Consider the following 15,587-nt stretch of genomic DNA (forward strand, 5'->3'; position numbering starts at 1 on the left):
CTATTTTATTTACAAAACAGGCCCTTATAACTTTGATCAAAATGCAACTGTCTTTTAAAATCCTCCGTTAAAGATTTAAACTTTATAATCAAAGATCCAAGAAACCAAGCTTTGACCCATAATACGAAATATGCAATGAAAATTTTAGAAATTAAGTAAACGGGATCAAATTTCAGTCTTGACGGGGACCAGTATGTTTTAGAAAAAAATCCAAACAGGAATCATACTAATTAAATGGCTGTCACATAGATCCATGTTTAGCGGTATTATGACATAAAGAAACATGTTGTAAACAGGTATAAAACTTAGTATGGTTTTCATCGCTTCTGTGATACGGATTAGGTTCAATTAAGCTAAAAATTTAGATGGACGTCACATGAGAGATTGTGATGCCTCCTATCTATTCTCAAAGCGTATTTGGCTTTCCCCAAGTCACCCCGAGTTGACCTCGACCCGTAGTGTCTGATTAAACAGTAAGTAGATATCAATCTTTAGAGTCTTCTTCCCGTTCTCTTTCTTGCCTCTTGATTGATAATTATAACAACACAAGCTTCAGAAGGCTTAACAACAATATCAGAACACTCACGGATCACTGCAGGTACTTGACACACCATCTTCTCGAGAATCAGAACACTCACGGGCTCGTGTATGACTGGGTAATCACTTTTCTGCCTATCATTCGGAAAGATGTATATGGAGACATGCACAACTTAGAATGATTCTCCACATTAAATCGAGGAGATTTAGTTAGTATCACTTCTACTTTTACGCACCATAAAAAGCTACCATAACATTCAATGGCTGTTCTAGAGTCTTTTAGGCTTAATAACTTCACCAGTTAAGCACACAGAAATAGTATTTCTATCACTTTCCAAGGTTGGATCAATTTTCTTTTAAACATTGTATTGAAACTTCTTATGAAGTTATAGACTTGAAAAATTATATCATCTCCCTTTTAAAAAATTTTTAAATTCTATCGCCAGGATCAAGTCAAAGTCTTCAGGTACCCGGCTATCCTGAAGATCCAATAGATCAGCTGGACCGACCACATACGAGTATGTGTCCTTCTAACTAAGTATGAACGACTATTTTTCAGCGAAAGAATAAAAACACATCTTAAACCGCCCCGGTCACTTTCAGTCATCTGGTTAATGGCTATCCTCATAATCTACTAGTAGAAGTAAGGACCAAACGTATCCGAAGATATGTCCTTCAAACTGAAGCAACCGACATAATTCTAAGCGATAAAGATGTTTTTTTTAAACGAAAAACCAGGTTACTCGGGATTGATCATCCCATTAAGTTCAACAAGATTTTGAAAACGGGATTGGTCAAACGCTTTAGTAAAAAGATCGGCGAAATTATCCAACGAATCAACCTTTTCAAGCACAATTAGTTTCTTCTCAGCACAATCCCGTATAAAATGGTGACGAATGTCAATATGTTTCGTTTTGCTGTGTTTGACGGAATTGTTAGTTACTGAGATTGCAGCAGTGTTATCAATGCAAATAAGAGTTTGAGTGAAATTCAGACCGTAATCGCGCAATTGCTGTTTTATCCAAAGAACCTGGGAGCAGCAGTTCGATGCCGCCATGTACTCTGCTTCGCAGGTGGAAATGGCTACTGAGGTCTGCTTTTTGCACTGCCACGACACCAATCTTCCTCCCAGAAACTGACATCCACCGGTTGTTGACTTCCTGTTCTGATTGCAACCTCCATAGTCAGAATCTGTGTAAGAGACCAAATCCAGTTCTCCCCCTTTTGTGTACCACAATCCCAACTTAGGCTTGCCTTTGAGATACCGCAAGATCCTCTTCACTCCCTTCATGTGAGATTCCTTCGGGCTTGCCTGAAACCGAGCACAAAGACAAACTGCAAACATAATATCAGGTCTAGATGCAGTTAGATACATTAAAGAACCTATTATTGCTCGATATTGGGTGGGATCCACGTCTTCATCACTGTCAGAATCAGCACCCAGTTTGTGGTTGACGCAAATTGGAGTATCAAATGGAGTGCTATCCTCCATATTGAAGCGTTTGAGTACGTCATTTACATATTTTGTTTGATGAATAAACATCCCATCTTTCTTCTGATCAACCTGCAATCCCAAAAAGAAAGTTAATTCGCCCATGGCGCTCATTTCAAACCTCTTTTTCATGACTGCTTCAAATTCCTGACACATGGCGACTTTTGATGCAGCAAAAATGATTTCGTCCACATAAACTTGCACTAGTAGGAAATCTCCCCCTTTTCTCTTGACAAACAGCGTGCTATCGATCTTTCCTCTTTCGAACCCATTCTCAAGCAAATAATCGGACAGAGTTGCGTACCAGGCACGAGGTGCCTGATGTAGCCCATATAAAGCTTTACTCAGTTTGTACACATGATCAGGGAAATCAGGGTCAGGGAATCCCGGAGGTTGTTCAACAAACACCACCTCATCGACTTTACCATTAAGAAAGGCACTTTTCACATCTAACTGGAACACCTTCATCTCTTTGTGTGCTGCAAATGCCAAGAATAGACGAATTTCTTCCAATCTTGCCACAGGAGCAAACACTTCATTGTAGTCGATTCCTTTTTGCTGATTAAACCTTTTTACTACCAGCCTTGCCTTATTCCGTATAATTATCCCTTTCTCATCTCTCTTATATTTAAAAACCCACTTTGTACCAATAGCATTTACACTCTTTGGTTTTTCAACTAATTTCCATACTTCCATCTTCTCGAACTGAGCTAACTCTTCTTGCATGGCTTCGACCCACGAGCTATCCTTTAGAGCCATTTGATAGTTCTTCGATTCAATCTGGCTGATGAAGCAGGTGAACAAGCATTCATTTGTGATACACGTGTCTTTAATGCTTGCGTAAACGCATGTGTGTTCATCCAAACCTCTTCTTGTTTGAACACCGTCAGACAGATTACCTATCACATTCTCCTAAGGGTGATTTTATGAATTGCAGTAGTCTTAACCGGACCGGCTTCCAGATTGTTTTCTAAATTCGAAGATAGTTCATCAGTGGATGATTGATGTTGAGAGTGAAATGAATTGTAGAATTCTTCTGCAGTAGAGGCAGCAGGATTATTAACGGCACTTGACGAGGAAGGTTGACTTTCATCATATCGCGGACGTTGGACAATATTTTTCTCCTCGTCATACAGAATCTGTGAAGCAATTTTCTCATTAACTTCTGCAAAATCCAAGTAAGGCATATTAAAAGATTTGAAAAGTTTATCATAGTTGAAAGCTTCATCAGGTCCCGTGCTATGCTTTGGTGACTTGTAACTCGTAATGTCAGTGTTACATATCACCTCAACCTTGTTGTTCGATAAATTAAAGACTCTTCTATTGTGTGTCCCAACAACATATCCGACTAAAATACCTTCGTCGGCTTTTTCACCAAATTTTGAATTTGTCTTTAATATCGTACATGGGGACCTGAAAGGTTCAAGACCATTCAGGTTTGGCTTTCTACCATGCATGAGTTCATAACAAGTTTTATTTAATCTTTTAACAGTTAAAACACGATTTAGGATATAACAGGTAGTGGCAACAGCTTCAGCCCAGAACATCATGGGAAGTTTAGTATCTGCCAGCATGGTTCTGGCTCCTTCAATTAGCGTTCTATTCTTCCTCTCAGCTACCCCATTTTGTTGCGGAGTATACGGGGCACTGTATTGATGATCTATCCCTTTTTGTCAGCAGAACATCTCCATCTGGTAGTTCTTGAACTCTGTACCGTTATCACTCCTGATGTACTTAACCTTTCTCCCAACAATATTTTCAACCTTGGTAATCAAGTTAATTACCAACTGAACCGTCTCATCCTTTGCCTTCAGAAAGTATACCCAAGAGTATCGAGAGTAATCATCGGTTACTACCAAGCACTATGACGTTCCACCTAGACTCTTTACATTCACTGGACCAAAGAGATCCATGTGAAGTTGGTCTAGTGTACTGACGATTGAGTTAACCTTCTTGGAGTGATGAGGTTTCTTGTGTTGCTTTCCCTTCTTGCACGACAAGCATTGATCTTCAAAGTTAAAATTCTTCAAGGGAACACCAAGCACCAGCCCATTCTTGACAATGTAGTTCATTTTGCGAAGATGTATATGTCCCATTCTTCGATGCCATAATTCGGACTCAGACTCAGTTGCTTTTGACAGAAGACATGATTCTTCGTTTGTCATCTTAGTTGACCTCATATCCATTACATACGTGTTCTTTTCTCTTGGAGCTCTCATCACCACTCATGCCTCTGGTATCTTGAAACCAGGATAAAGGACGATTGCCTCGTTTTTAGTAAAATATACCGTGTACTCTTTGACACAGATCTGAGACACACTCAACAGGTTATGTTTCAACTCTTCTACAAAATTTACCTTCTCTAACTTCATTTTTCCATTTGTTACCGTTCCTATTCCACTAATTCTACCTCCACTCTCTCCAGCAAAACTAACTTTTCCCCCCTGAACAGATTTCCAGTCACGTAACAAATTCTTGTTACCAGTCATGTGCCGGGAACAGTCACTGTCAACAACCCACAGATTGTTTACAGCTCGGTTCGACTGTTCCTACACAATTAAAGAAAAAGATTAAAATCTGGGGCCCCAAGACCTACTGGTCTTGGGTCGATTAAATCTGTTGAACGGCATCCAGTACTTTGGTTGCCCAAAGTTAGTTTGAGGATGATTTCTGTAAGTTCTGAAAGGAAACCTTCTCGAGGATTGACTATGAGGCCTTCCAAACCTTAGTGAATTGACTGAATTATAATTTTTGTGAACCGGGGAAAAATGAGACCGATTTCTTTGAAATCTTGGATTAGTCCATTGTCTAAAATTTGGTGAGTTAGCATTCTTACCAGTATAATAATTACTATTCGTTTTATTCTCAGTTTTCGGAGGCCTCATACCTCTAAATTTTCTCTGGTTTAAAGGACAATCAGCAATAAGGTGTCCTACTTGATTGCATCTGAAACAACTTCTGTGTTCAACTTTTGTCTCAACAGTTGTTGCAGATGTTGAGGTTGCATTACTACCCGTTTGTCTAACATATGGTGGGACAAACGGATTTAGGGAAGAATTCTTTTCATTTAGCTTATATTCCTCCCCTCGTTTCAGTAACACTACCTCTTCTTTTATCTCACCCGATTCGGATGACTTGTTCGAATTTGATGAGACAGAGCTAGGAACAGAAATCTCAACATTTGAAATTGGCTTACTCGTTTCGCTCTTTCTAACTTCAGGTTCTTTAGTCGAAGTTTTGACTGGAACTGTCTGACTAATCTCAACATAGGCAGATTTCTGATTACTAGGATTATAGGTATAGTTATTGTTATACGGTGGTGGAACTTCAGAAAATCCAATTCCTCCTTTGTTAACTGGGGAACGTTGAACACTTATGATGTGATCAAGCATTGCTGAGGAATTTCTAAATTATTCAATTTTTCTGTTTAGTTCCACCACTTTTACCTGGTAATTAGCTATCTATTTATCTCTTTCAGCAATTAGTTTGGTTTTTTCTTCTAACACTTCATAACTAAGATCAATTACTTGTATTTTATCAACTAGACTTGCTTTAAGACTTCTGATATCCTTTTCACTAGCTTTTATTTTTACCGAGTAACTGTTTTCTCTAGTTTTAGTGTAGTGATGATCTTCTTTTAACGTTTTAAATTGTGCATCCAAACTAATAAACTGATCAGTTGCTGTTTTCAATTGTTCAGACAGATTTTCACATTGTATACAATGAGGTTCTGAACTTACCTCAGAGAGCTGATCGTTCACTTCTGCCATATATGCTTGATTTTCTCCCGTCTCCCTATCACTTCCTCCCGTTTCGATGTTTACCAAGTTAGCCTGTTCGAACACTTCCTCAACTTGTATATTCCAGTTGTATCCACCATTCTGTCTAGATACCATAGCCCTATTCTCACTACCTCTCCCATTCTGTTGTGCAGGCCTGTTCTGACTTCGTTCGACTCTCTCATTTGTACATCCCTTAGCAAAGTGACCATTCTGTTGACAGTTGTAACATCGAACCTTTGATTTATCAAACCCTGGTCTTTCTCCAACAAACTTTCTACCCGTTTTCTTCATGAATCTCTTTACCCTTCTTACTATCATAGCCATCTGCCACTGCAGATCCATTTCCTCCAAATCATCAGCATCGATCTGATCATAGTCTTCATCCAAAGTTGCAGGGTCGACTATTTTACCTTTGATGTAGTTCTCATAAGATGCAATGAAGGATGCATAAAGAGCAAACTGTTGTTCAGCTGATTTAACACTCATGGGCATCTATGAGTAGTTGTAGCTCAGAACATTTGACGAGAAATTTCCTGTTGTGGCTTGAGATTTTGAAGAATTACTACCTCCAGCTACGAAACAATGTCGCCATCCATATTGAGAGTTACATGACCATCTCGAGTTAAGTTTGAGTTTGATTCTCCCTTTGAGTAGTAGGCAGACGATTATGCTTTTGAACTTGAACTTGGAGTGACTTTCGCACCATACATTCCCGGATCCTGAACCTGATCAGTTGGTGTCTCCTTCCGAACCATGTTAAGTTCAAAATGTCGTAACTTATTGACTGCTGTTTCCAAATCAATATTGGCAAATTCTTTATCCTCTCTCATCAAAACCGTGTACATTTCCCATTTCGGTGGAAGAGCATCAAGGAGTTTCTCTACTATCTCTTCTTCCTTGTATTCAATGGAGTAATTACTAAGTTCGGTCATCAAGTGATAATATCTGGTGATGATATCGTCAAGTGATTCATTTTTCAAATACTTGAATACAGAGAATTGGGTTTTTAGTAGCTTTGTCTTGGAGGCACGTATCCCCACATTACCTTCATAACGATTTTCTAGTGCTTCCCATAGCTCTCTAGCAGTTTTGTACTTCTTGAAGGTATGAAGAATCTCTTGTGGAAGAGCCATGGTTATTGCTGCATGAGCTTTACTCTTTGCCTCATACATTTTCTTTTCCTCCTCTTCCATCTTACTGTACTTCTTAATTTGATCACGACCTTCAAACAAGGATGTTGGTGGAATGTATCCGTCTTTAATGCACACCCACATCTTAGCATCTTGATATTTCACATATTGTTCAAACCGATCTTTCCAAGCAACGAAATCGGTACCCTTAAGCATTTTTGGAGCTTTAGTTGCTGAACCGGCTTCAACCTCCATTTTTACCAGTTTTGTAATGTTTATCGAAGTCATAGTTGAACGAAACACAACTCAAAACACAAAGAAAGTATTTAAATAATTTTTTTTTTATTTTGAACAGTGATTAGATGGCGAAGTTATGCTTAACTTCGCTTGAGCTTAACTTCGCTTGCTTCCTAACTTCGCTGTACTTAACTTCGCTGAACCTTAACTTCGCTTTCTCCTTAACTTCGCCTTCTCCTTAACTTCGCCTTATAAGTTCGCTTAAACCCTACAAACGATGACGGCAACTTCGCCTGATGAACACAAGGTTTTTGCAGGTTTTAATTGGACGTATTGCGAGTTATGCGAAGGTGTAATGGGTTATATTTGATGGTGGGAGATGGGTAAGACACAAAAACTAGATATTTCAACGTAAACTCGTTCCGCGAATAGTCAAACGGAACAATCTTAACACCCGTGTGATAATCCCGAACCACACAATCACAAGCAAATGCTCTGATACCAATTGTAGGTTCCTAGCCGGATCTACACAAGAGTATCTCGTAACACGAGGGTGCGGAATCCCCACGTAATACGATACGAGCGTAAGATATATTAAACGTTGAAACGATACGCAAACACACGTTACAATACTAACAAGCACTTTTGTATTGCTACACTTCAACACGTGATATCATGAATCACAAAAGATCGTTCTCCAAAAAACTTTTTCAAAACAAGCCGAAGCTGAGGTTATATAATCCTCGACAACTTCGCCTAACATGTTAGGCGAAGTTGTCACAACTTCGCTTGTCCACAAGTTCGCCTACATCCCAGGCGAACTTGTGTGACACAATATCCAAAACCCAAACAAACAATCTAACACGATTACAGACACATACAATACACTAGATACTGAACTACTGACATTATGCACCAACATACTATAATACTCCCGAGTAGTTGTAACGATGCCCTCTCCGATCGATAAGAAACTTTTATACACGAATCCGAAAGCTCTGCATGTACAAGGTAAGACATTGTGCCATCGTGTAAAGTTTATAATCTCGTGATTATCGTTATAATTATTGGATTTATACTAATTTAAATATGCTACATTGTGTTTAACTTAGGTGTTTAATACCAATAAGCGAACGTTCATTATAAACTTACAAGGTGAGATATTCGAGTCTTTGTACAACTCACATTTGCGTGAGACAACTGGTTTTCCAATACTGACATGGTGATTTTTAAACCTAATAAACTCATGACAATTAATGCTTTCAAAGTATTTTCAAAATGTTTTAAAATACGTTACAGTGATTAAGTCTCTATAGACTTGCGGGATAATTAAGACTGGTATTGTGGGGTCACTACAACAAAAAAGGGTTTTTTTAGTATGCACAAAAGCGTCATAAAATGCTATTTTATAGGACCTTTCATTTAATAGAACCATCGAGAAAAGTGTTTCATGTAAAGGGGTCGTAATAAGTCTCGAAACTCAAAAAGCGTCCTTGTATCCCAAATAAGATTATGAAACCAATTTTATGGTCGCACAAAATATCCATTAACAACCCAAAAAGCGTCCCAATAAAAACATATATGACACTTTTACAATGTTTTAACATGTGCTTACCTACCTTTAATCTTTTGATACACATACAAGCGTCCTTAAAAATTAAATTGTAAGACCCTTATGGTGTAACATTATAGGTACTTTAGTACCAAGAAAAAAGTCATGATATCCCAAATAAGATTATGAAACCAAGTTTATGGTCGCATAATATATTCATTAACAACCCAAAAAGCATCCCAATAAAAACATATTATGCATGACACTTTTACAATGTTTAGACATGTGCTTACCTAATCACTAGTGCAAAAAAAAGTGAGGAAATATGACGTTTTTCAATCAAATATGGCGGCAAATCAACCTCCTTAAAAGACAAATAAAAACATAGCTAGAACAGAAAAAGTGAGCAAATAAACAACATATCCAAACAATGAATCATTTTAAAAATTGCTAGAACAGCTAAAGCATCCATCTTGACCATTAGTCTAAATTATTCATTTTTTTAACATATATATTATTAAAGCATTTAGTTTAACACAAATAAAAACAATGATCCAAAAACCTCCATGACTTCGTGCAACCACCTTTATCAGCCACAAACCTTCAATAGCACTGGCATAAGCTAGAATTCTTTGCCACTGATCAAAACACAGAAAAATGTTTGTTAATCACCATTAAAGATTAATATAAAGCAAGATCCCCTTGTTAAAATCAGGAAGCAATTGAAATAAATATGCCATAATAGAGTCAACATTAATACAAAGCCCTTTGGTGCTAATAAAAAACTCATAATAATATGTGTGATATGTGTTGTCAAAAGCCCTTTAGTGCGTCTAGGCCTTGAGGTCAAATGAACGACAGGTCAAAGTGGATGAATGTATCAAAGAACTTAACCATCCGTGTAATTAACTCTCAATACAATAAATAGACTGTGTCCCGAGGGCCAAGTCTCACTCTCAAGTGTACAAAACAAATAATTTATAGAAAATGAAAAAAAATTAACACTTACAAAAGACTATAATACTAATATACTGACCTTCATCCATCCTCCTAATCATTGCCATCACACAATGACATAAACAAAGTATTACCTGTACAGTTGCAACGGCTTCTACAGCACCAGCAGCTCCGAGAAGGTGACCGATCATCGAATTTGTAGAGTTCACTGGCAACTGCAAAATGTTAAAAAAGTTTTTTATATAATACGGTAAATAACAAACAAATATTTCTCTGTTTGGTTTGGTACCTCTTTGTTTTGGCCAAAATAATGAAGAAGAGCTTGCTATTCCTTGAGGTTACCGACGGGTGTTGATGTAGCATGCACATTTATGTAGTTCACATCCTCCCTGCTCACCCCAGCCTGCGACAATGCTTTCTTTATGCATAAAATCACACTGGTACCTAATGATAAACAAAAACACATCAATCACATGCTTCATCTTTATTTCATTTATAAACCAGCCAACAAAACAATATACATACCTTGAGGATGAGGCTCTGTCATATGATAAGCATCACAAGTGAAAACAAGTATACGAAAATAGTTTTGTGTTTTCTTTCTAGAAAACAAATAGGAAAAAGCATGAACTCACCTGGTGTCGCGTCTAATAAACTTTACACAAAACCATAATGTAACATTCGTTACTTTTTCAAACCCGAAAGCCTGATCCATTTTAAATTTTTGGTTTTATAAATATTCATAAATATATATTTCAAATTCCGTCTTATGTATTTTATAATATATTCGCTAAACCGACCCGTTTTGTCGTTCCAATATGTTCTTATTTGTCGTTCATCATATATATAAAATCCTAACGATTTAAGTCTATTATTCGTTCATTTTCTATTCATTTTATTAAAGTAACGAAACGCCGAGATTTAATGTTTTATTAAAGTAAATGAGTTCCAAACAATCCGGGTATAGTATGATAAATATCTAAGTTTATTAACATTTATTACATCTATGTAACTTGTGAAAGTTTAAGGTTCATTATGTAAATATAGTTTAAAATCTATTTTAAAATAATATGAAAGTTCAAGGGTCTTAATGTAAATACAAATAAATATGATAATATAATATATAATAATAATGAAAGCATGCACAACAGCCTCACCCTGTCCCACCTTTTCATTTTTCCGATACACCGCGACGCCGGCGAAATTTTCAGCAAGGTAGCCAAAAAACCCCATTTACGCATCGTCTACTTCGTTATTTTATACCAGACGTTATCTCCACTAGCCTTAAGTAGTAATACGTAATTTATTCCGTCATTTAACGACCCGTTAACTCGTATTAATCATCAAAACGGCAGGACTAAATTAAAAACCAATTGACGATCATTAATCATCAAATGCTCAGATTAGTAGTATTAAACGGACCTAAACCATTATCTAATATCGTCCCAATCCTCAATCTAAACTTTTATACTCTATATAATCCATAATCAATCGTTAAAGTTTATTTTTCCGGCGAGATCAGTTCATCATGAATCTATAACATCTCCAGGTAATCATTATGTTTATTATGAGTGAATTTAGCCGATTAAGAAAACCCCTAACCTAATTCGACCAAAGATGGAACCAATTAACGGACTGAAATCTAGGGCTTATTTGGGGAAGAAGATGAACATGTAGTTTTGTTTATATATATTTGTTTCAGGTATTTTAAATAACAAACAAACTAGAATGGTTGGCTAGTGCATATCTGTATGGGCAGGAGGACCCGAGTTCGAACACGGGTCAGCCTGTTTTGTTCTTTTTATTTTCTTTTAATAAACCTTTTCTTTTATATTTTATACTAAATAAGATTTATTTAAAAAAACTATATTATGTTAAGTTAAATAAAAACAGTTATAATCTCCTTTCAACTATAAACCCGACTTTCGTTTCTGTTAAGTTTTCGTTAGAAACCCGATTCATATTATATAACTAATTATTATTTCGTTAAACTTTATAACACGCTAACGTAATTATTTTCAAACTAAAATTGCTGTTAAGATCCACAACTTCATAAACGTTATAGATTTTGAACCCGCCAAGCTCGTTTAAAACTACTTTAATTTATATTATATATATATATATATATATATTGTCATTAGTTAAACTTTAAAATTCGTTAACATATTCGTTATTCAAAATAAAATATACCGTTAACATCAAAATTTCCATAAACGTTATAATATTCAAATTTGATAAATCTCATAATTTAAACTAGTATTAAATTATTAATTCGTTAAAATTCGTTAATATATAAAATAATATTATAATATCCAACACTAAAATAAAATATACAACACTTCAAAATCCCGACAACCCGAGTTATCTACTTTTTATAAGACGTTTGTTAATATTAATTTTGTACTTTTAATTTTAGTTCGTGATGTTTAATTGTTTCGGTTTCATTTATGCACTTTCGGTTTTATTTAAAGTTTGTCTTCAACTTCAAGGTGAGTTTCTCACACCCCTTTTTACGCTTTTACTTTTGGGGGTAGCATATATATCCTATCCAAATTACAATTTCATTTATTCATTGTTTACAAACTACGATTCGCATCATGGACTTGTGTGTTTACTTGCTCAATTATTACGTGCATGGATTTCTTCGATAAGTATGATCATACGCCCCCCCTTTGCACTCATGAACCATTGTTTCTAGTGGAAAAGGGACTCCAATCTGAGTACGTTGGTGCACAATCCCAACTGGAAAAGACCTTCATTTATTCTTTACAATCATGGACCATTGTTTCTAGTGTAAAGAACCCTTATGTGCTTTTCACAAGTTTTCATGGAATTGTATGGTTTTTATGTAGTATTTAAACTTGTGTGAACTCACCAACTATTCATTTAGTTGACATTATTTTATATATATGCTACAGGTACCTTTTTTAGAGAACGATGAAATGACGAAGACACTAGAAGATAGGTTATTTTAATAATAAATAAATAAGACATGGGTTTTATTGTTCTCTTTTGTATTTGTTTTTATTGAACTACTTGTGTACTTGGGTTTTGAATGAATTAATGATATTATTGCCACTTAATAGTGTCACATGTGTTTTGGGCAATCTGTACGTCACACTCGGGCGTTTCCGCTTTAGCCGGGGTGTTACACATAAGGATGCACTTGACTCGCTAACCATTATCTAGTACAAGTGTTAAAGTTATGAGAATGTGTTCAACAACACATGACTTTAAAACCCAAGTATGGACTAAAACACAAACACAAACTTGACACGATGACTCTTTGGTGATAATAAGTAATGTCAACTATACCAAAAAGTCCTAACATGTATCAATACATCATATCATGGCAAAACAACCAAATATTCATCATACAACTCGACTTATAATCATTCAGTTCACGGGACATATTTTAGCATGTACAAACTGATTTTATTCATTAAGGAAAATTATGGGTAAATGATACAAAATTTACCACCATATAATATATGAATTAGGTTTCTTAAAACATTTTATCTTATTTTTCTCTTTCATACAAAACTCACAATAATTCAATCACTGCAGATAGGTACCAACATTTCATCAGATTGCGCAACAAAAATTAGTTTCATGGTTCTCTGAACTCATTTATCAAAATTGTACAAGGCCAATTGGATTATCTTATAAACTAATAATAATAAGTTCTAAAAGTGAAACCAACTCATTTGGCTTCGTTAATCTCAAGTAATGATGTCGGGAAGACAGACAAGAATTTGAATCCCCACATCAGCTTTGACACATGTTTTTATAAAATCATAAAAACTATTCAAAAATTGTCCAAAAATTACAAACTTTACCTTTCTGGAAACTAGACTCAGAATAGTATATCCTAGAAACAAGAATCTATCAATAATCATCGTTTAACATTAAGTTATAAACCAATCAATAAACAAGAACGAATCTGTCAGCAAACTGTTGTCATCAAAACTCAAACCCTAACATGTTTATGTCATCCCTTAACATTATAATCATCAAAGTTACAGAGATTGAACATCTAGGGTTTCACAATAACTCATCAAAACATAAAAACTGATACATAAAACTTACCAATTAACATTAGGAATCATGTGAATCACTCAAAGACACCTCTAATTTTAAGATTAAGATTGAATTGATGGTGATTAGGGTTTGTTGGGTGTTTATCATCGTGTAAGGCCCCGTTACCGGTAGCCCTACTTTGGTGTTGGATTTACTCATAAACACAGTTCTACAAATCAGAGTTAATTAAAACTTTACGCGGAATATAAAATTTCAACCATAATATCTTACATAACCTCCAAATCTTGTCTTATAAAACATTCATAGTCATTTAAAACAAAACATAGTCTTTAAAACATCACAATATTTCTTCGAGATGCCAGTATCTTCGATTCCATGCCATGTGTCTTCAATCACGCGAGCTGCCTCAACCTATTTGCTTGCGTGCATACTAAAAGTCAGCTACGCTGAGTGATTCTAGTTAATCACATAACTTACTTTACATACATATATACGTGCCCGAAGGTACGCATTACATACTTAACATGTCCATTAATCTTTCATACACATACATAACTAACCTTACGTTATAAAGAGCATTCGCCCTACATACCTCGGATATTATTAGGGTCCGGTACCCTCCATCCTCGGATATTATTAGGGTCCGGTCACCCTTCATCCTAGGATATTATTAGGGTCCAGTCACCCTTCATCCTCGGATATTATTAGGGTCCGGTCACCCTTCATCCTCGGATATTATTAGGGTCCGGTCACCCTTCATCCTCGGATATTATTAGGGTCCAGTACCCTTTCTTCCATACCTCCTTAACATACTTCCTATATACATAGTCGTAAGTTTCGCACATACATACATCATTCATTCGTCATCTTACAACATACATATAATATCAACCGTTACCTGGCAGTACGTGCAATATCCGAAGATCGTTCATGTACCGAAAAGAAAGCATTCATATATTTCACATAATACATATATGGCATACACTTAGGATAAGTGTATTAACTAATCACATCGAGTATGCACACAACCCCGAAAACATAACAAGGAATGGGGCTAGAAACTCACCTGAATGCGGTTACGTTCACCGTTTATAGTTATTCCTTTCTTGAGCTGTGCAAGACTAGTTGAATAGCAATTACACATATCAATTAACTATCACTATCTATATCACCTTTCTAATTTATTCATAACCCACAACGAACGGGGGTCCGAGGGCAGCGCCCCTGGCAGCGCGGTCTAGGGGCGGCAGCCCCTAGCAGGGTCCAAGGGGCAGAGCCCCTGGCTGGGGTCGAGCTACATAAAAGTCCAGGGACCATTCTGTCCTTTGGTTAAACTTCTAGTTCGTTTAGCGAATTGACTTATTTTAGCGAACTGGTCCATGTAGCGAATTGAACCCTTTAACGAACTGGTTATTACATGAACTGGTCCTTTGGCGAATCAGTTCATGTAGCGAATTGGATATTCTAATTCGTTATCTCTTTTAACGAATGACTATAACGAATTAAGGGTAATTCGTTATCTTCTTCCCTTAACGAATCAACTAGCGAATTACCTCTAGTTCGTCAGACCTCCGCTAACGAATCACTTGATAATTCGTTAGTTTTTCATCACGAATTAGGGTTAGGTCATATTTGTCAGAAAATTCCCTGACAACCTCGTACACGTTTATCCGGCGCCGCCTTTCCGGCGCCGTCATCGCCGGAAAACCGCGTTTTCGCCGGAAAAACGAGATCTCACTCGTTTTTCCACCGTTTTCACCGTTTTTCGCCCCGTTCGATCCAGATCTGAGCTAGGGTGATCCCTAAACTCATCTTAGGTTCGGTTTATACCCGATTCCACCTGGATCTCGTGACTTAAA

This window comes from Bidens hawaiensis, unplaced genomic scaffold, assembly GCF_021521415.1.
Source record: "Bidens hawaiensis isolate Kalapana, Puna unplaced genomic scaffold, B.hawaiensis_p1.1 tig00004551_1, whole genome shotgun sequence".
NCBI classification, from domain to species: Eukaryota; Viridiplantae; Streptophyta; class Magnoliopsida; order Asterales; family Asteraceae; genus Bidens; species Bidens hawaiensis.